Source organism: Carettochelys insculpta, chromosome 12 (assembly GCF_033958435.1).
Source record: "Carettochelys insculpta isolate YL-2023 chromosome 12, ASM3395843v1, whole genome shotgun sequence".
NCBI lineage: Eukaryota > Metazoa > Chordata > Testudines > Carettochelyidae > Carettochelys > Carettochelys insculpta.
The window spans coordinates 43,076,515-43,097,498 of record NC_134148.1 but is presented as its reverse complement, the minus strand read 5'-3'; the positions used below and the strand labels follow the sequence as shown (position 1 = coordinate 43,097,498).

Sequence of the window (20,984 nt, the reverse complement as noted above, 5' to 3'; positions counted from 1 at the left end):
CCAGCACAGCCTTTGAAGCTGTGAGAAAGCACAGGTGTGCTGCTACAATGTGCCTCTGGGAACATATACAACGATTAGGCTCACAGCAGACAGAGAAGCTGTGACAGACATGGCTCTTAGCCCCTACTAAATAACGTGATGCACACACACTAACATCCTAGGTGGGAAAATATTTACCCTAATAAAAGGAATGTCCAGTAGTCGAAACTTATTGTTTCTCTCCCTTGCAAGTGTAAACTACTCTTGCAAGAGCTGGCATCACCCAGACAGACCAGCCCCAATTTGGCATAAGAAAGGAGAAAGAGAATAAAGGAGTACAGAGGTATAAGTATGGGACCTACAGCACCATGATTTTTGAGTGCTTTTCACTATCTATCTGCTGGTCAGATAAGTGACAGCCTCTCAAGGCTTCTGCAGCTAAAGGGGTCCCTATGCCTTGTCCCTTATTCATCTTTCCATGGAATTGAGTGACTGATCCTGGCTTGGCACCGCTGGAATCAAGAGATGCAAGGAGGGTAAGAAGCACCCACACCTGATCTATCTTTAGTGTACACATATTTTGAAATAGAGCTCTATACTTTGTTTTCTTTCTTTGGGATTGTGGCTTCAGTTTTGTAACTTGTGTGTGTGTGTGTAACATCTATACATTTAAATAAGTAGGCACTAGCAATTTTGTAACCACATGATTAGAATCTAGTTTAATAAATTTTGGTAACCGTTTGTGCATAAGCCTGACTTGTTTCCCTGGGTTACTGTAAAGCAGCCAACACAATTAAAGAACCTCAGCCGTTTTGGCTATAAAGCCTAGCCATTGGGCAAGAGTACTAAGAGCCTAGCGTTGAGTTGTGCCGCCTCCACAGGGCAAACTCTTGGGGCGCCTGTCAGTCAATCCTGACTGTCTGCTGCGAAGGGACAGTGCGTCCTAGCGGTTAAAGTCACGGGTGTGGAAAGGCTCTTAGTGCTGCCATTGGGGCACCTGTCAGTCAGTGTTGACTGCCCACTGCAAAGGGGCTCTGAGCTCTAGCAGTTAAAGTCACAGGTGTTTAGGACCTTGGGGCATCCGTCAGCCTGGGCCGGGCTGCCCACCGCGAAGGGACAGTGAGTCCTAGCGGTTAAAGTCACGGATGGTATAAAACGGGCATAGCTGGCACCTCACCAAACATCCTTGGCCATCGGCTAACACCCACACCAGGCTTAACCTCCCCCCGCCCTCCTCCCACAACCCCAACCTACCATCAGGCTTAAACCTCCCCAACTGCATGACCCCCACCCCGACACCTCAGGACTTACCTTTCAACAGGTGCTTCTGCTGCTTCTCCAGCTGCAGAAAGTGTGTGCCATCAGGGAAAAAAGTCCCCCCCCAACTTAAATGAAATTAGAGTTATGCAAAGGTGCACGGAAACACAACCCTCACATAACTCACGTGACCACTGTACTTTATTCACCAGCAACAGTAGTATTGTACACTGTAAACTTACAAATAAATGCAGCAAATACAGTGTATTTCCATTCACTATACTGTACTTGGGGAAAACGTAACAAATTTACTTATGGTTAAAATGCCAGTTATCTGAGCATTCAGGATAATAGAATGCCGGATAGGAAAGAGTTTACTGAACACATTGTTACCATCACTGTAGCATCTGGCAACTTTACAAATTCACTTAAGAGAAAAATAAGAACTCTAGCCAGCTACCAACCAAAATAAATGACCCGAAAAAAATTTGTTAATACTACTGAAGAACATATTTGCAGGGCAAAACACTTTTACAGAACACGCTTTGACAGTGTCATTTCATTTGTTACAACTTGCCAAGTTTAGAAGTGCATAGCGTCCTTACAGTTGTTCCTGTTCAGCTGGTGCTAACTGAAGATTTATTAATAAAACTTACAATCCTTACATCTACAGGCTCCACTGTTCAAGGTCATACTAGCTTAAAAAAAGTTACTCCCAAATCTGATTCTGCTGGCCTTGATTTGCAAAGCTCCCATCAAAGTCAGCAAGTGTAGTTTAGGAGGATACAATATTGTGTTCACGTAAACAAAATCCTTGTACCTACCTGAATGGTATGGAGTGTTGGCTTGAAACCAACAACAACATTTTTGCAATTTTATATTTATGCATGACGTTACCGAGGAAAAAACAGAATCTTATTTGTATATCTCCCCACAACTGTGCATGTTATTAGCAGACTTCCCCCCTGCCAGATTCTTACTCCTAACTGTATACACAAATGGATGAAATTTACTTATGAAAATAACCCTTTGCAATTTTTCCATATTTCATTTTTGAAAGGATACATGCTATGCTGGGGAAAAAAAAGCAGGTGTTAACCATGCCTCCTTGGCATGGTGCTGTCCCCCTCTAGTGGCACCTAGATCATTTAAAGCTGTGGTCCTCAATATTTCTACACCTGATATCACTTTTTGAACTTAAGGGCAACCCAAGATCCACCCTGCCACTGCTCCAAGGCCCTGCCCACTCCATCCTCACCCAATCACTAACTCTTCCCCACCGTTACTTTCACTGGGCTGGGGAGCACATGTGAGCCCTGGGTTGGGGTTTAAGGGTTCACAGTGGGGTGGGTATTCCAGGCTGCAGAAGGAAGAGAAGGATCCAAACTCTGGGAGGGAGTTCAGGTGCAGGATGCACTGGGATGGGGCAAAGTACTGGGGTGTGGTGGGGACAGGCTCTGATGAAGGGGTGCTCAAAATAGAGACATGGTGGTTGGGTGTCAGCTGGCTCTGGGAAGGAGCTCAGGGCAGGGGCTTGGGTTTCAGGCAGGAGTCTGGGGTACTGATTCTGGAAGGGAAATCAGGAGTGCCAACACCACCATAGATTATGATTGACTGGGAGAGTCCCCAGAATAGACCTATCAATTGCAATCAAAACAGTGAGCACTGATCTAGAGCTTGATTAATATGCTACAGCCTTAGCTAAGAACCAAACAGCCTGCACCTCATGCACTAGCAGCTCATGCATTCAGCTCCATCCTGCCCACTGATGTCTGTCCACATTACACAGGAAGGCACTGTCCTGATTATCTAGCCTTAAATTTGCACACACAAGATATCCCAGCTGTTAGGGTGCTGAACCTAAGGACTGAATTGTGTTAATTTGCCCTCCCACAGAACATTGTGTTTTGATCATATTCATTACATTTTTTTTGGCTGGGTCCTCTCCCCACTGTTCAATGGTCACTATCTGAATACGTAACTAAGGCACTTCACCTAACTCAATGAATTCAAAATTAAAGAGGCTATATATTCTAGTACTACCATCACTAAGTCAAAAATGCTTTAAAACTGATCTTTAAATGTGTCCATATTTAATCAAAACTTCAGTTTATGAGATCTACTACATGCTAACAGGGTATTGGCAATATTTCACATAAACAGATAAAAGTAGACCTATTCAAAAGGTTACTGTACTTTCACATACAGAGTCTATATAGTCTTTTAGGGGCTGATTCGACAAGGTGTCAAGGACTCTGATTTCCCAGTGAGCTCTTGTAAGAAAAACGCAGCATATATAAATCTACGGCTTAGCTTCACTCTTCTGGGGTGCTGCTTCACGGCAGATCTGGTCATTTTCTTAGCCCTCATGGTAGTGGGGAGCCCAGAACCAGGAGGCAGCCTGGTTCCTGTCTCCTCACTGGCTGCAGGACCCAGGAAACTGACCAGCCGTGGTCAGTTCCCAGTTCTGCCAGCACAGGGAAGCTGGGAACCAGGATACCACTAGGTTCCCAGCTTCCCTCTACTTGCAGAACCGGGAAACTGACCAGCCCATGAGGGCTGGTCAGTTTCCCAGCTGCTTTCTCCCTGCCTTCCTCCACTGGCACAGCTGTCACCCTTACAGACACGCTGCTGAGGGAAGGCAGGGAGATGGCTTTTAGTTTGCCTAGCTGTCCACAGCTGGGCAAGCTAAAAGCTCCTTCCTCCTGCCTTTCCAGCCGAGCAGCTGTTGCCCTGACAGCTGCACAGCTCGGGGAAGGGGCCACAGAGCAGCTTCAAGTTGTGCTTAACTCATGTTAAAGCAAGTTATGTGCAGCTTGAAGCTACAGATTTCGAAGGTTTACTGTAGTTACATTTGAAGCAACATGGTCCATGAACAGAGTGAAATTCAAGCAGTTTCTCTTGTTGGAGGTGCTTACTCGACCCACTATATCTTGGGGTCCTAATCAGCATCATGCTATACTGTTCAACAAATCTAGAGCTAAAAACACACCAAAATTGATCTGCTGTTTTATGAGTGGAACATCCAAGGGAGTGTGGGGGGGAAAAAAAAAAGATGCATCTTTATGGTTTCAGATAATTTGACAAAAACGCTAATCAAGCACACAACTGCCTTTGAAGAGTATAAGCATTTTTCTGAAATTTCTACAACCAAACGGAGATCATACTGGAGTGGTTCCATAGATGTAGCCACAGGTATACTTAAACAAAAGGCAGTCTGCTCTAAAACTGTAAGAATCACACAACTGATATAACTGTTATAGTGTGAATGAATAAGTACTCCTACATTTTTATACTTTCTAACACAAGTCCAACCAATCAAACTTCTCTGCCCCACATAAGCAGATAATATTCTGTTCCACTTCTATAAAACCAATATCTGTGTCAAGAGAGGAATCTATGCCTTTTGGGAGACCAGAATAATGAGTCAAGATCTACTGGTACAGATCAGAAGAAAACATCCCCCTTTTAACAAAAGGGTTAGAATATTCAACACTGCCTTCATGTTTAATTCACTTTGTCATTTGACAGCACAAGTAGCTGGCAAAAAGACACCAGCAATATCCAGGTAACGCGGGCTACCTTAGGGTCAGAAGCACAGTCTAAGCTTTAAATACTTCTTCTTTAGGCAGTCCACATCACACCTTTACATAGGTACTAAACCGACCTCAGTTCCATGTGAGCAGGTACTGGCTTAATACAAAGAGCTATTCACAAGCTTTCTTCTATGCCAGATTGCACCTATAGTAATGAGACACCCAAAGAAAAGGCTACTCTTGTTCAAGTATGAGGAAAACAGCAAGCATAAAAATTCCCAATTAATATCTCTGATGACCAGGGAACATTTCACATGTGGCTTTGTCATGATGTCCAGAATAAGCAATTTACTCACCCATCAAAATGATCTGGGCTTTTTAGAGGATCATCGTAAGGGTGGCAAAAATTTATGGGAGTTTGTTCAAGATTGAGTTACTTCCACAACGGTCTGGAAGCAAAATCTTTACCTTTAAATTTACCTGCTCTGAATGAAATAAATATCAACCTGCAATCAGTCTACAGACTTGCTGATGGCCTAAGCACCACTCAGAGTACAAGGGTTTAAATCAAGTAAGTCAAATGCAATCAGTGCCTTTATCCTTTCCTCTAAAACAAGCTGCTATTGCTCTCCCTTGTCTTCCTAGACCTGGAATTTGAAAGTGTCTATTCTGAAATGTGAGCAACATTGGAAAGAGAATGGAGCACAGCAGTTTTAGTTTTCACAAAAGCCAAAGTGAGCATGAAAGCAAAAATGCAACACTGATTTAGACACAGCAGAGTTGGAAGTGGTGGTACAGTGTGAAAACAGGCACAACCAAGAATGTTTGGGTAAAGCAAATAGGTCTTTTTTGCACCCACCTCAGACTGTCTGACTTCCCAGTGGGCTGTGTCTTCTGTTGTCTCTCAAGGGAGTTTGGAGACAGTCTCAGATACAACCCTCACCCACTGCTTTGACACACCAGGGCAGGTACCGGTACTGATCAGACCCAAACCCATCTGTCTGTGTCCCAGTGGCAAGTATCAGAGGAGTAGTCAAGTTAGTCTGTGTCTTCAAAAACAACAAGAAGTTCTGCAGCACCTTATAGACTAACAAAGCAAAAAAGCAGTCGTGTAGCAATTTAAAGACTAACAGAATAATTTATTAGGTGATGAGCTTTCATGGGAGACCCACTTCAGTACAGAACAACACAGCTCTCTCTCCGTCATTATAGACTAACAGAGATTTTGGAGCATAAACTGTTGTGGTCTTTGCCCACGAAAGCTTATGCCCCAAAACATCTGTTAGTCTATAAGGTGCCGCAGGACTTCTTGTTGTCCGAGTGGGGCAGCCTGACAGCTGACAGAGCCAGAGGACCAAGAAGCAGGTGGCGGAAAGACAGCAGAAGAGCGCACAGCCCTGGTGTGCCGCCCACCCCGGCCCAGCAGAGACTGCCCAGGAACACACATGGTCCCAGGCGAGGCAGGGGGCAAGTCACGCCCCCCCCCCGACACACACACACACACACACACACACACACACACACACACAGAGAAGCGGGAGCCGGAGCCAGCAACGCCAGCGGGGCGCGGGGACAATTGTGCGGTGCGGCTGCGGGGAGTTCCTCCTCCGACTGCAACCCGCTTCCAGCCCGGGGGTGGGCAGCGCCCCCGTCACCTAGCAACGCCTCCGCACCCCCAGGTACCCGCAGCTGCCGGGGGAAGCTGGGCCCGCGCCCCGGAGCAGGCCGAGCCAGCCCCGCGCCCCGCAGAGGGGGGCCGCAGCCCAGCCCCGCAAGCCCCAGCAGCGCGGCTCCCACCTGTGCAGGCGCGGGCCTCCCTCGGCGCGCAGCTCCTGCCTCCGTGCCCGGCCCGGGCGGCGCCACACTGCGCGGGGCTCCGGCAGGCGGCGACGCGGGGCCGCTTAAGCCCCGCCCCCACGGCCACGAGAAGCGACCGCGGGGGCGGGGAACGCCGGCCGCCCAATCACAGCGCTCCGCCCCCCCGGGGGGCGGGCCAGCAGCAGACCTCCATCCAATCACAGCGCGCCGCCCAGCTCCGGGGCGCGGGGCTAGAACGCAGCGGTGCCACCGCCGCGCCCGGGAAAAGCGGCGCCCGCAGCCTGCCCCGCCCCCGGTCACCCGCCGCCCCCGCACGGTGAGCTCGGCCCGGCGCGGCCCTGCTCCCCGCCCAGGCTCTACGCGCCCGGAGATGGGACGGCTCAGCCCGGCTCCTACCTGCGCGGGGCGCGCGGCTCCGGTCCGGGCCCGGCCGCGGTGGAACCGCGGCGCCGGGGGGAGATGGAGACGGAGGGAGCCGCCGCTCCCCGCCCCCACTTCCCGCGAGAACCCGACAGGGGGCGGGGACAAGTCGCCCAATCGCCGCGCTCCGCGGCCCCGCCCGCAGCGGGGGCGGGCCAGGCGGCCAAGGCCCGTCCAATCACAGCGCTGGGCTGGGGACACGCGCCTGAGGGTGGGGCGGCGGCGCGGTGAGCCGGCCCGGACCGGGAGGCGCCCCCCGGGCAACGGGGAGCCCCGACATTCCCAGCCTCGGCCCCGCTGCGGGCCGGCCGGCCGGCCGGGTAGCGCCCCACGCTCCCTCTGCCGCTGCGGGAGGCGGGCCGGGCCGGGCCAACTCGGAGCGCGGGGTGGGAGCGGAGGCAGCAGCGCCCCTCAGTCTCCTCCCCAGGGCGCGGGACCAAGGCCCCGCCGGGCTTTGTCCTCCCGCGCACGTCGGCCAGCCCGGCTCCGGTGGGTCGGAGGGTGCGCGGACCGCCCCGGCCGCGGCCGAGGTGAGCTGCCCGGGCCGGGGCGCTGCTGCCGCCGCCGGGCGAGGTGGCAGGGGGAGCGCTCCCTCCCGGCAGCTGGGCGCCGCTCGCTGTGAGGTCCTCCGAGGCGAGCGCTCCAGGCGTCTCTTTAAGGGGGGGTCCCCTTGGAGCTGCCACAGACCTGCTGTCCTCGCAGGCCTCGGCGCGCTCTTCGTCAACAGCAGCTCTGGGCCACCCCCGCCCGCAGGCACCCGCCTCCCCTTCTCAGCAGCCGGCCGTGCTGCGCTCAGGCCGCGCACCCCCATCAGCAGTGGGGGACATCCACTGGTGTGAGTCCCCGGTCAGGCCTTCTCCAGCTGCGTGCAGCCTGGCCTGGAGCCTCCGGTTGCTCTTCGCCAGTGAGGACAGCCAGGTGGTTGCAGGACCTCCAGCCTCAGTCACGGCCTCACCCTTCCCTGATCTAACTGCACCTGCACGTGGTAGGGTGACCGCGTCCTGGCACCACTTCAGGCCCCTGGGGTCTGGGGTGTGAAAACTAGTTGGCGTGTGGACTGTGTTCCATAAAGTCTAATATTGTGAATGTGCTTTTGTAAACTGGGTGGCTGGGGGGGGTAGCACCTCTGGTGTGGGGACTTGTCGGGTCTCTTCAGGGCAGTTTGTGCACCTTTGGTCCCCACCTTTCACCCAGCTCTCACCTGTGGCTCCAAGAAGCTGTAGCATGCAGCAGCCACGCCCTGATAAACTGCTTCGACAGGTGGGCTAAACCAGGTGAGGGCAGGTGGCAGGTCTGAAACCTGCGGTGAGTGAGATAAGGAATTGCCTATCCCAGCGTGCAAAGTCAGCCCCAGCCGATTGGAGGGATAAGATCAAGAGCAAGACCCAAGGACCAGGAAGGCGGTTCTGCAACACACTGTGGAGAGCAAAGGGCATGACAAGGCACCAAAGACAGCATAGCCATCCACTGCAGCCCAGGAAGTCATAGCTGTGATGACTTTTTGTACCACTGGAACCAGGCTTCTGAGGCTGAGAGAGTGGAACTGCCCTGTGAAGCAGCTTTTCCACTTTAAACATTCTCGCACACAGGTTCTTTGCACATTCTCACGACATCCTCATCGGACACAATGGACTACCTACATACAGCTAGGGGCATACACTACTGCAGTGACCCCATGTTCACAGGCTGCCTTAATGCTTGCTTTAGCATGGGTATGACATTAAAAACATAGACTGATGTTTTTCCTCCCTGCAGCCACAAAAAAAAAAAAATTGGGAGCCTGGTAGCTAGGGGGTGAACACTACAGCCAACAACCCATTAATGTCATTTCCTTTATTCCTATCTTTCCTGAGTCATGCATCTTGCCTACCTACTAGTGCCAAAAGCATGCAGCCACCCTCTATGCTGAGTGAGTAGGCACTTGCTAAACGTGTTTCATCTTACAGTTATTGAATGAATATTTCACACTGAATCTCAAATTTTGTAAGTACAAAAATTAAGCCAATTTATCTTTTTAAAGCAGTCATGCAATAGCTATGCTCTTGGTGTTCCAGATTTCTCTGCCCTGTGGTTTTAGGAACAATACCATCAGTAAGCCCTCTAACATTCCTAGGCAAAGGGGGAAATTACCCCAGGACTTGGTAATTCAAAAGGATTAAATGATCAGCTGTGGCCAGAGCCCTTGGCCCTTTAAATTACTGCTGGAGCCCCACAGCAACATGCTCTGGGTGGCTTATGAGGGATAGCTGCCCCCAGCCGCACCCCTACTGCTCAGAGAACCAATCCTCCTTCCCACCCCACACAGACACCTTGCCCAAGGGCTTGGCGAAGTTGTCTGCTCCCTGATAGAGATTTTTTTTAAACCTCTGCCCATTGCAAATTTAAAACCCTAAAAGTTAAACATCCTGTATGATTTTTCTACAACATAATATTGGAGGCCAGCTCCTTAATTGATGTAGTTTGTGTAGCTTTATTAAAGCTAGCCACTCAGTCCACACTCTGTAAGGATTTGGCCCTGCATATTTCTCAAAGTGTTGCTGTTCTAAAGCAAAACTTAACCTTTCTTTTAAAGAGCAAGTATCTTTCCAGTTCATAGAGCTGCAGGGCTTCTGATCACAATTATAGACTGTTCGTATGTCTACTCAAATATTAGAATTCTATGTCTCCATACTTTGTATGTGTTAATTATTTTATCAAGAGGAATAATAGAAAAAATAAAGCAATTCATAACTACAAATGTGTAGATGTAACAGCCACATTTTTTATCTTTGTTTCATTTTCCTTCTCTCCCCTTTTTAGGGATATTAAGACAATGTGAGATACTTTCAGTATGTTTATTTCATGTTCGCTTTGATTAGCATAGAGATATTCTTGGCTCGTTCTGTGAAAATTGAAAAAAAACAAAGTCTTTGCAAAGTTTCTCAGCACAAATCTCAGTTTAGTTCTCGGCTCTTTCCTGGCTCAGAACTGTAGGTTTTTACACAATTATTGCACCAAAATATGAAAAATTCCACCATGCTTCTTCAGCTCCCCTCCTGCAAACTTCTACTACCTGGCCAAGAGTGATCGCTACTGAGAAAATCCTATTATTTTTCATAAGTCCTTTTTGCAGTAATAAGCACTGTATCAGCCAGATAATAAGGCTCTGACAAGGCAGGTGCCCTAAATGGGGCCAGTCCATTGCCCAAGGTGGAATGCAGCAGACTCCAGCCATGTCTTGGTATGTTCTGCCATGCTAGGAGCAGATAAAACTGAACCAGCTTTACTCTTTCTGAAGATTTCCCTATGGAAGTGGAATACCCAGCAGCTCCATTACGAAAGCTTTCTCACCAGTGCATACTGGGCAAGGGAGGTGGGGGAGGGAAGCTGAGCACATGGTCTTTACATGAACCCTGTTCAGTCTCAAAAAAACAGACCCTGGGCTTGATTCTCCCCTCATACCATTTTACTGCTGGTATTATACCAGTAGTAACTCAGGATTTACATTGATGGTGGAAGGGAGGAAATTGTGCCCCAACCTCAGAATCCAGCCTTACTTACATATTTCAGATCCAGAATGCTTTCCGTTTTGGAGTGAACATCTGTTCCCAAGTTACTAGTGTTTCCTGAGTCACACAGAGAGATCCACAAATGGGAATTAGGCTCAGCACTCAGACACCTAATTGATAGCACCCTGCCACTTACTGGAATCCATGGCATCAAGGGCCATGCCCAGGTTTCCTATGCCAAGGGAAGAAGAGTACCTAGCAGGAGGAAGTACAAAAGCCAGCAAGCTGAGTCCTGGTGCACACTAGTGTTAGGTCAACATGAGGCAACATACATTGACTTAGTTATGTCAGGGCCTACACTATGGCCTTGTTCTGCCAATGTAAGTGCCCTGTCACATTGACATCATAACTCCAACTCCATGAGAGATTCTCAGTGTAATTGGGGGGTGCAAGGTCTGTATAGACACTGTGCTACTTACACTGAGTGATTTGTCAACTTTCAGGGCTCCATACTACCTGGAAACCTAGTCTCGTCCTTTCACTGTCTAGTCAATGGAAGTATTTCACACGCAGTGGAACAGCTTCAATGGAGGAGACTCAGGTAGAGACCAGCCCCACACTGTCCCCACCCAGTTACATGGGAAAAGAGAGACCTCAATGTAAATTCCTACTCCACAGCTGGTAAAGTGGGGATCTGACCCTAGCTTAACCACATTTGGGCAAGTGGTTGAACCACTAAACTAATAGATACAGGGATGAGGTATGGCTTTCTGCTCTCTTTGCCTGTTGTGTGGTAGCAGAGCACACTTACTGGAGCCAGTCCAATAGACAAGACAGGTGAGGCAACAGCTAGTAGGAATCAGGTATGCAGGACATAGGAAATATCTACAGTGCAACAGGAAGTTGCAATTCCCAGCTCAAGTAGGCACATCCTACTTGCACTGATCATGCTAGTGCACTAATGACAGACCTATTTCTGCCCATACCAAGCTAGGGGTTTGAATATGATCATATTTAGGGCCTCTAGCCAATCCTGCTGCCTGTTCAGCAAAGAGCCATGCTTCTATTTTTAACAGTCTAGCATAATCAAAGCTAGTGCAGGATGGCTACCCAGGCTGGAAGTTCCTCCTTTCAGCTGTATTGTAGACAAAGTCTTAGGTGGCTGTGTGCATGCCAAACAGTAGAAATGAAAACACCGAGGTGACTTCAGCAGCTCAGATGTGGGATTGAGGAGTCTAAATTTTGGATTGAGACACCTAAATCTCTTGGCGTCTAGTGCTTCATGAACTCAGAAGGATAATGGTAGATTGACTTTTCACTGATTTTACATTAATCCAGTGAAAAAGCATTCAGTAAGGCCTTAATTAAAGTATTATCTTAATTAATCACTATTAGATAAATTGTAGAAGAGGGGAAAGTATCTTATGGAGCTCCATTGTTATGTTATCTAAAATGATGCCAAAAGTTACATTCAACTGAAGAGTCTTAAAATTAAATAGTGATTCTGATGTGAACAGAATATTAGGTAAATTTCCAGTTCATTCCAAAATGTGAACAGAACTATTTTTCAGGTTTTTCGCAAAGATTGCTTCTGTGCGAATGCACACGCCACTCCCTTATGCAAATTATTCATTTTTTAAGTTACACTGGAAAGACAGAATCTTAAAGTAAAATTCAAAGATGTGAGGATTCTGTGTGGTTATTGCTTCCTCCCCCATCCCTCCTTTTTTCAAAAAGGAACACAATGGGCTCTTACAGTCTTAGTCATCACAGCAAGTCTCTCAGAAATTCACAACTGCAAATAAATTCAAAACCATAATGATGCTTTTACAAGCCTATGGCTGATGCATATGACCTACAACAATAGAGTTCTTATATTTAGCACCTTTTGTGTAAGAACTTCTCAAAGTGCTGTACAGGGAGTGTAGTTCAATATAAATTATCAGTTTCCCCACGTTAAAATACAATAATAAAAAAGAAGACTTCAGTTTTATATTTAAGGGCCCAGTTCTTCTAACCTTGGGCACACTGAGAGAACTTAATGTCACAATTATTCCCTAAAGTAAGCGTAGCACCATTTGGCCTATTTTACTAATGGAATATTACTCACAAGCAGAGTGTTTCAAAAATTCAGCCAATAGAAGAGAAATGTCTTTGCTTTAAGGAACTTTAGCCTATTTGATCAAACAACCAAAAGCCCCAGATCAATTCACTACAACATGCAGAAGAGAAATGAAGCAGCGAACCGTGCAAAATGTAACATTTAGCTTGACAAATTATTGGTAAATTAAACAGATTTTCATAAAGCTCTGAAAAGTTTACAGGAACCAAAGTGATTTAATAAGAAAAGGGCTGAAACAAGGTAACTAGAAAAATCATTAGGTGTACACCCAAATACAAAGTAGAAATTTCTAGGTGGTGCCACGGCTCCTCTTAAGTTGGCATTTTTCTGCAACAGTCCAGCCATTCCCGTTTAGCACACAGTCCACAGCCCAGCCATGTCTCATATCCTATGGTATCCTCCCAACTGAACGTTCAGCTGAACAACTCTCAGACTTGACATCCCCCACCCCCTCCCCCCTTCCTTCAGTCCTATGTACTTAATTTGTTAGTTTTTATTGTAATTTTTTGTTCGGACCTCTGTACTATATGGATGTCTGTCTGTATAGGAAAAGCTATTGATCTGATGAAGTGGGTCTGTCCCACAAAAGCTCATCACTGAATAAATCATTTTGTTAGTCTTTAAAGTGCTACATTACTGCTGTTTTGTTTGGTTAGAATACAGACTAACACAGGTACCTCTCTGTTACTAGGTTTGAGACGTTCAGTTTTATGAGCTTCTAACACCTCAACTAGCTAAATAAAATAGGGGCTCTGCCATCAGCCATACTATAAATGACTTCACAAATGTTGGAGGCCCTCTACTACCACTGTTGGGACCTACCATGCTCTTTGGAAACAGCACCTCAAATGCAAATAACTCTGATATTGAGGCAGGTTCAAAAATCTGGCTCCAGGATGTAGGTCTTGAGCCATCCTCAAGTTTAAAGGCCTATCACCAAGGCTGTAGACAACACCTCAGACTACTGTTGATGACAACCCATCATTGACTTCATCACTGGAAGACTACTGAATTCCTTAACAGGAATAGAATAAATGAATTCCCACTATCACACTCTGCGATTAAATTGGGACATTGATATGCAGTCACTATTTTACCTTTGGGGCTTTTTTTTTTTATTCTAGCAATATCAAAAATACCATGAAGAAAAGGAGGAAAGTTAGATTTTGAACATTCCATAAACAGAAGAGTCTTAATTTTGAATGCAAATGTTTTATTTGTCTTTATTAACTTCTTTTAGGAGACAGTCCTTCACTGTGGCTAATTCACCTTAAAATGCTGGATGAGAATGCTATGTCAGAATGTGAATAGTCACAGAGAGGTAGCCATGGTAGTCTGTATCTTCACATAACAAGAAAAGCAGTTGTGTAGCACTTTAAAGACTAACAAAATAATTTACTAGGTGATGAGCTTTCTGGGACAGATGAAGTGGGTCTGTCCCATAAAAACTTACCACCTAATAAATTATGTTGTTAGTCAGTAAAATGCTACAGGGCTGTTCTTTTGTGTCAGAATGTGAATAGGTATACTCAAGAGTGAAAGTTAACAGATTTTCTCAGCTCGGATTTCAGGAAAGCGCAGAGGGTTCTGAAGTGGAGCCTTGAGTAATACCATGCATTTAAACAACATTTAAAGGATGTGTGTGATCCCACACCTAAAGAGAAAATTTACACCACAATTATTATCTTGTTACAGATACTCTGCCATGCATTATTTGTAAAATCCTTTACTTCAGACAGCTAAAATATCAATTCAGTAATTTTCCTTTCAGTCTTTTACTGAGTTGAATTCTATGGAAATGATTCATGTATTAATATGCAGTTATTAGATGACTCTCTATCCCCTACTGATGCTATCTGCCTTTGGCCATGGAAAAAAGGAAATTCATTCTTAAAATCTCAGCAGCAAATGGAACATGCATAGAATCAGTCCTGTTCTCATTGATGCCAATGGAAAAATTCCATTGACTTCAACAGAAATAGAATTAAGCCTATATATTACTTAGTTTGATTTATAGTGCTGAGCAAATCCACACATCTGTTAAAATAAATAATAGGAATTAAGTGACTGTTGGTTATATTAATCTTATATAGGATAAAACAAATATTAAAGATGTCAGATATAAACAGTGGATTATACATAAATTAGGGCCAGACTATTATGAATTGTGCATGTACATACACATAATAAGAGACAGCACCCAGTCCAGAGTGATTACAGTCAATTCAGGCTAACACGTAAACATGTGCTTCAGGTTCAACATATGCATAAATGCTATCCTGAAGAGAGATGCTTAACTGAGCTAAGCTCTAGACAAGACAGACACAGGAAGTACTATGATCACTGCTATATGCTGGAAGGCGGGAAAGTGAGATTAAAGGGTTTTATTTTCCAAGCACCCACACAGCTCTTTGATTTCATTGAAGTCATGGACATTTCTTACCTGTAAATAACCAATTCTCTAGTGATTTCGCCCAGGTCATACAGGGAGTCTGGGAAGGGAACCCAAATGCAGTAAACTCCTTCATATCCAGCATTCTGTTATCCAAAACTCTCAAATAACAGGCATTTTGAGCATAAGTAAAATTTAGTCATGTTTTCCATAAGTACAATATAATGAGAGCAAATACAAATAAACACAGCATAAGTTGACTGTGTACAATATTACTGTTGTTGGTAAATAAAGTAGTCTGCGTACATTTTTGTTTGTTTCTTTAATCTTGTTTTCCTTTAGAGTTATGCATTGCTAGGTATACTTCTCTGTTATCCAAAATGTCTGTCAACCATCCGGTCCCGGGGCTGCCAGATATGAGAGTTTACTGTATCGTGACTCCTAGTCCAGTGCCTTTAGCACATAGCTGTCCTTCTTCCTTCTCACTGAAAGCATAATCTGTCCCAATCCTGTAAAACTTCATTTAACTCAAAAGAATAAACCACTAGAAAAAAATCCAACAAGGCACAAAATTCTTCTTTGCGATGATACTGACAAAAAACTGGCTAATAGATAACCTGCCAATGTGTGGCAATCACTACGTGTCATGCCAGCCAGTATGGTCTCATTGTTCCTCACAATTCCCTTTCTATGTGTCGCGTATTGTAAGCTCTTTGGGGTCAGGAACAGTCTTTTCTGTGTTTGTACAGCACCTAGCACAATGGTTCCAGATCTATTATTAGGGATCCTTGGCCCTGTAGTAATACAAATAAATAAATAACGAACTTTGCTTTGCAAGTTAGTTTCCCATATTACAGTGGAAAGGTTACAGAGCATGTAATGAGGTTACCTGTGGACGCATACATTGATTTGAGGGTTTTGTTAACATTACACCCCACCAAGTCAAAGCTCAAGTAGTGAAACAAATAGAAGACAATTCTAGTGGTAGTTCTAAGCTTTTGACAATCTGTTGTTATAAGTACACTTGTAAAGGAGTTTTTACAGGCAGGAAGATTTGTGTGCTGCTGCAGATAGGAGGGCAGCCTGCTAAGAGTGAATGATGATGTGGGAGCTGCTGATTGTGATGCATCAGACGCTGTATATTGACAGGAGAGGTGCATCACAACACAAGGAATAATTAAGAACACAGATAGCTAGAAACATCAAATTACTGAGAATAATAACTCTTTATAGTCATCCTAATTAAATAAATGTTGAGTACCTAATGGCTTGCCATTCATTTGTTTCAGAAGTAGCTACAGCTCAAAATGAGACTTAAGGAGTTATTACTCTTTAATTAACTTATCTGCCACATGCATTTCATGGTGAGTTCCCATCTGTTTTCGAGACACGTTGCTTTTGGTGCAGCCTGCAGAGCGTAATTGTGGGCAAATGCCTAGCTTGGTGGGCATCGTCTGGACTCTGGTACATTCTGCACTCTGCCAAGAGGGTGGGACCCACTAGAACCCAAGTGTAGCATTGAGTTTTCTGTTAACAGGAAAAAAAAGTGAGTCACCATCCGTCCCTCTTGGTCAAAGAAGATGGTCATCTTGTGTAGTTCAGTAGTAACACAGAGACAGCCGTGTTAGTCTACATTCTACCAAAACAAAAAGGCAGTTCAGTAGCACTTTACATTTATTAGGTGCCTTTTTCTTATGTAGTTCAGTGAAGTTATGGATATGGATTCAAAAAAGACGCTTTGAATGTAATACCAGTTTCTTAGAATACATTTTAAGTTGAGAAAGCCTCCCCTGACTCCCCCCAAAACCATGATTCATGATATTTACAGCTCCAGCCCAGTTTGTAGCACTAGATTTCTCCAAGCAAAACAACCACCCAGCAAAAGGTAGTTTTCGCTCTCTTTCTGTTGAGGGAGGAACATAAGAACAGCCATATTGGGTAAGACCAAAGGTCTACCCAGCCCAGGATCCTGTCTACCGACAGTGGCCAATACCAGGTGCCCCAGAGGAAGTGGACTGAACAGGTAACATTCAAGCAATCTCTCTCCTGCCATCCATCTCCAGCTTCTGACAAACAGAGGCTAGGGACACCATTCTTCACCCATCCTGGCTAATAGCCATTAATGGACCTAACCATGAATTAATTTAGCTCTTTTTAAAAACTTATCATAGCCCTGGCCTTCACAGCCTCCTCTGGCAAGGAGTTCCACAGGTTGACTGTGCACTGTGTGAAGAGGAACTTCCTTTTATTTGTGTTAAACCTGTTGCCCATTAATTTCATTTGGTGTCCTCTAGCTCTGATACAAGAACAAATAATTTTGCCTTGCTTGCTTTCTCCACAGCACTCATAATTTTATATACTGCTGTCATATCCCCCTTTAGTCTCCTCTTCTCTAAGCTGAAAATACCTAGTCTCTTTAATCTCACTTCATATGGGACCCGTTCCAAACCCCTAATCATTTTAGTTGCTCTTTTCTGAACCTTTTCTAATGCCGACCTTACAGGTGTGCTAGTCAGTGCTGGCTGAGCTCAGAAGAGCTCATTAGCCTCCTTTCTGCTAGCAGGAGGGGTGGTCAATAAGCTGTTGACCAAAGTAAAGCTGATTTCATTCACCGTGCCCTCAGCGTATATGATAGATCATTTGGGTGGTAAAACAGAAAGAGTGACCCTCACACTCAGTATTAGCGTTGTACCCTTTCAAATAAGTGATGAATGAAGATTAGGGATAATGTGATATCTACTGGTTTTGCTGAAGTCTCTTTGATCACCAGCCATCGGTATTCTGCGGGAGTTTCTAATTGTCACTTTGTGATGTGTAGCAGTACTGTGGTTAAACGTGCTGGGTCCTGTATCTGTTATTAACCTTTATGTTGTGCCTCAAGCAAGTAGGACAAAGTAAGATAGGAATTCTGATCAAGTTATATTTAATGCACTCATTCTCTCACTTGACTAACAGCTGGTGTCTTCGTTTAAGTGAAAAACAAGATTACAGAGGAAAACATAGGTATTGATGACTTGGCTTGCTCCTGCTCATTTTACATCAGGTGATCTGCAGGTTATTAAATAAATACTGCAATCTTGCTAGTAACATACCGGTAAATCGCTGTCTTTCAAAGCATTTTTACTACACCTTTGCTTGAAAATAAGAATTTTTATTTCATTCTGAATGTATTATGATAGCTGTGCTACTATTTACCTCAGTGGCTCTGCTGTACATTATTAATGGATTAGTTTATTGTTCTTCTATTTAATGGGAATCGTATAGCCAAGTAATTTTTGTATTAATCACAGAATCTCTTCTACATTAGGGCCCACAAGTTCCACTTTCAGAAGATTTGGGGGTCTTTTGTTAACAGGATATCTAGAAAAGAGCTACAGTTGAAAGAGTAGCAGATATATATTGTCTTCTTCAGTGCTGGTTATCCCAGAACACAGGTGACTTGTCCAGCAATGGGTCAGATCCTGACCAATACAAATCTGCCTTCCTCCATAGAATCCCAGCTGAGAATCTGGCCCAGCCCAATGTTTTCACTTATTAGGTCATTTAATGACTAGATGTAGGCAGGCATATGGGTTTGCTGTTGCTGTTCTCCTCTATTGAGCCTTTCATTAACACATTAGCATCTGAAGCTGCAGTGATGGATTAGTGCTCATACAGGTGCAGCGGCAGGGCTATCATAAGAGATTAAGGGTTTACTGCAGGCGAGGGAGCAATAGATTGACCTGTGTGTACATGTTACAAATTGCTAGAGATTTTTCAGGCACAGATATCTACTTTCCATCCCATTAAACCAGTCTTGTGCTGGCACATGTCTGCTGAAATCAGCAGAGACATGCTGGATGTAATGGAGATTCAAGCCTGTGGAAGAAGCTGGGGGTGAAATTCCCCTTGGGCTGACTTTCTGACCGGGTTGAATTTCCCCTGTGGGAGAGAAAGTGCTTCTACCCAGAGCAGCAGCCCTGTGACTGATGATTTCCTTTTCCTGATTGCATCACATCTCTCTGGCACCACACACCAAATCAACAAGCAAGTTATTTTTGCATCAAACCCTAGAAAAAGCACAAATCCTGTTTGTAATTACCGTAGTACATAAGGACAAATGGTTTCTTTCAAACCCTCCTCCTGTGGATTCTCTGTATTACCTTTTGTTGCTGATAATGGTTGCCAGTAAGCACAGGGATGGAAAGTGAGGAGGGTGATGTGTGATGTCACAGGCCTCTTAAGCCCCACAATGGAGAAATACCTGTACTAGATTACAACAAGCAATTTGTGTCCCATATAAATAATTCAGACTTTTTATGATTTAGCACTCGATGGTTTGGACTGGCTGCCAGCTAGGGATCCTGGAGTTTTTTCTATTCCTCAGCTAATCCAGCTGACTTTGGTTTCCATTACAAGGGGCTGTTGAAAGTAGAGGTTCAGTAGAAGTTCCCGATTGTTCTGGTTTTGTGGGCAGTGCTGTTGACACACTGAAGACAAAGAGTTGCCCTGAGAGGTGTGGCTGCTACACTGGTATTGAGCCCAGCCAGCATCATGATGAGCAGCATCCAGTAGCTAAAAACCAAGGATTACAAACCAGGGGTCCAGGCTTGCTGGATGATAACTCTAGCCAATCAGTCACCGAAAGATCGATAAAGCTCTTACAACCTGCTTACGACATCCAGTCATGAATTACACTCTGCTGGAATGGCACCACATCACCAGCGAGATGAGCTCCAAGAGAAAATTCACCCGGCCAGTATCTCATCATTCAGCACCATAACAACGCCTGCATTTGCACAAGCCCAGGTAGCCAGACTTGTCGGGCTTCTGCAGCACAAGGGATGACGTTTAACGCAGAAAACTAGGACTCTGACTGGTAACACAGGGTACAGCTGAAGTGGGTCATATTATGTGTTGCAAGCCTCGGCGAAGGGACAGCTGGGTGCCACCATCTCGCTCCAAGTGACACTGTTAGGTGGTGTAAAGCCTTCCCTTGGCTGCTAGCTGGAGTGGAAAGGAACCTGGCAGGGGTTCCATTCTCTTACTTCTGAGTAATTAAGGATCAGACTTTTAAAGGTACAAATGGAGTTTGGCTCCCAGTTCCCATTGTCTTTCAATGAGTAATTAATGGCCTTTTATGTTTCTGAAAATACCCTCCCTTAGAGCAGGTCTGGTCCCTAAGAGGTCCCTAGCTCTGTCTGCACCAGGGTTAGGTCAACGCAAGCATGTAGCTCAGGGCAATATTCCCTGTAAGCTGAGTGCTTGGGCTGCAGCCTAGGAGAGATTCAAATACCACTCAGCTGATTAGCAGAGCACCCATAGCCGGCAGCAAGAGTTCCTATGGGTGGTGCACATCCGATCACATTTAGGTGCACGTAACAAAATTTATTCCACCCTGGATGGAAAAAATAGAGGGAATCCTGCTCAGGGTTGTGGATTTTTCTGGCAAAACCATCAGTGGAGCCCACAGGACTTGGTTTGAGTGTGAACAGAGCGCTGTTACCTGCAGTTGAACATTTTCAGTCTTCCATCTTGCGACAGAGAAATGAGGGGCAGTGGCCTCAAGAAACTTGTTCTGCAAAGGACCCAAAGACTGGACTCTACACTGCTGCTGTAGGGCCAGGCCTTCAGCCCCTGGAAGGAGCACAAGCTAATGAGCTAAGATCTAGATTACTCCCAACTTTTAAGCTGATTCCCTCAGCGCAAACTCTGCTGCAGCTCCCCACCACCACCGCACCACTGTCTAGGAGAGGACATTGAAAGGCCCCTCTACCAGCAGCCTGTAAAGTGGGTCAGGAGTGGAGTGGGCATAGTCCCATGGATGGCACTACCATATGCGGTCATAAGGGGGCCTAAATGCAACCCTGATGGGAGGTGACTTCACCTGGTTTCTCTTGCATTGAGTCCTCCTTGGGTGCTTGGAGATACAATCTCCTCCCTCCCCCCAACACCAGGTTACCCCACCACACACACACACACACACACACACA

General features: G+C 45.7%; 1 protein-coding gene across 5 annotated transcripts in view; it reads right to left on the bottom strand.

Annotated features, from left to right (window-relative positions):
* Nucleotides 1–7,103, bottom strand: part of GLCE (glucuronic acid epimerase) — a 114,730-nt gene extending 107,627 nt beyond the window's left edge. For 3 of the 5 annotated variants that reach the window (XM_075006965.1, XM_075006958.1, XM_075006964.1), the window contains exon 1: nt 6,570–6,660. The gene's annotated coding sequence lies outside the window, so the exon portion shown is untranslated. Of the gene's footprint in view, nt 1–6,569; nt 6,661–6,986 lie in introns of those variants that run through there. The other 2 variants (XM_075006959.1, XM_075006961.1) reach the window with 2 other exon arrangements.
* Between the last annotated feature and the right edge of the window lie 13,881 nt (nt 7,104–20,984).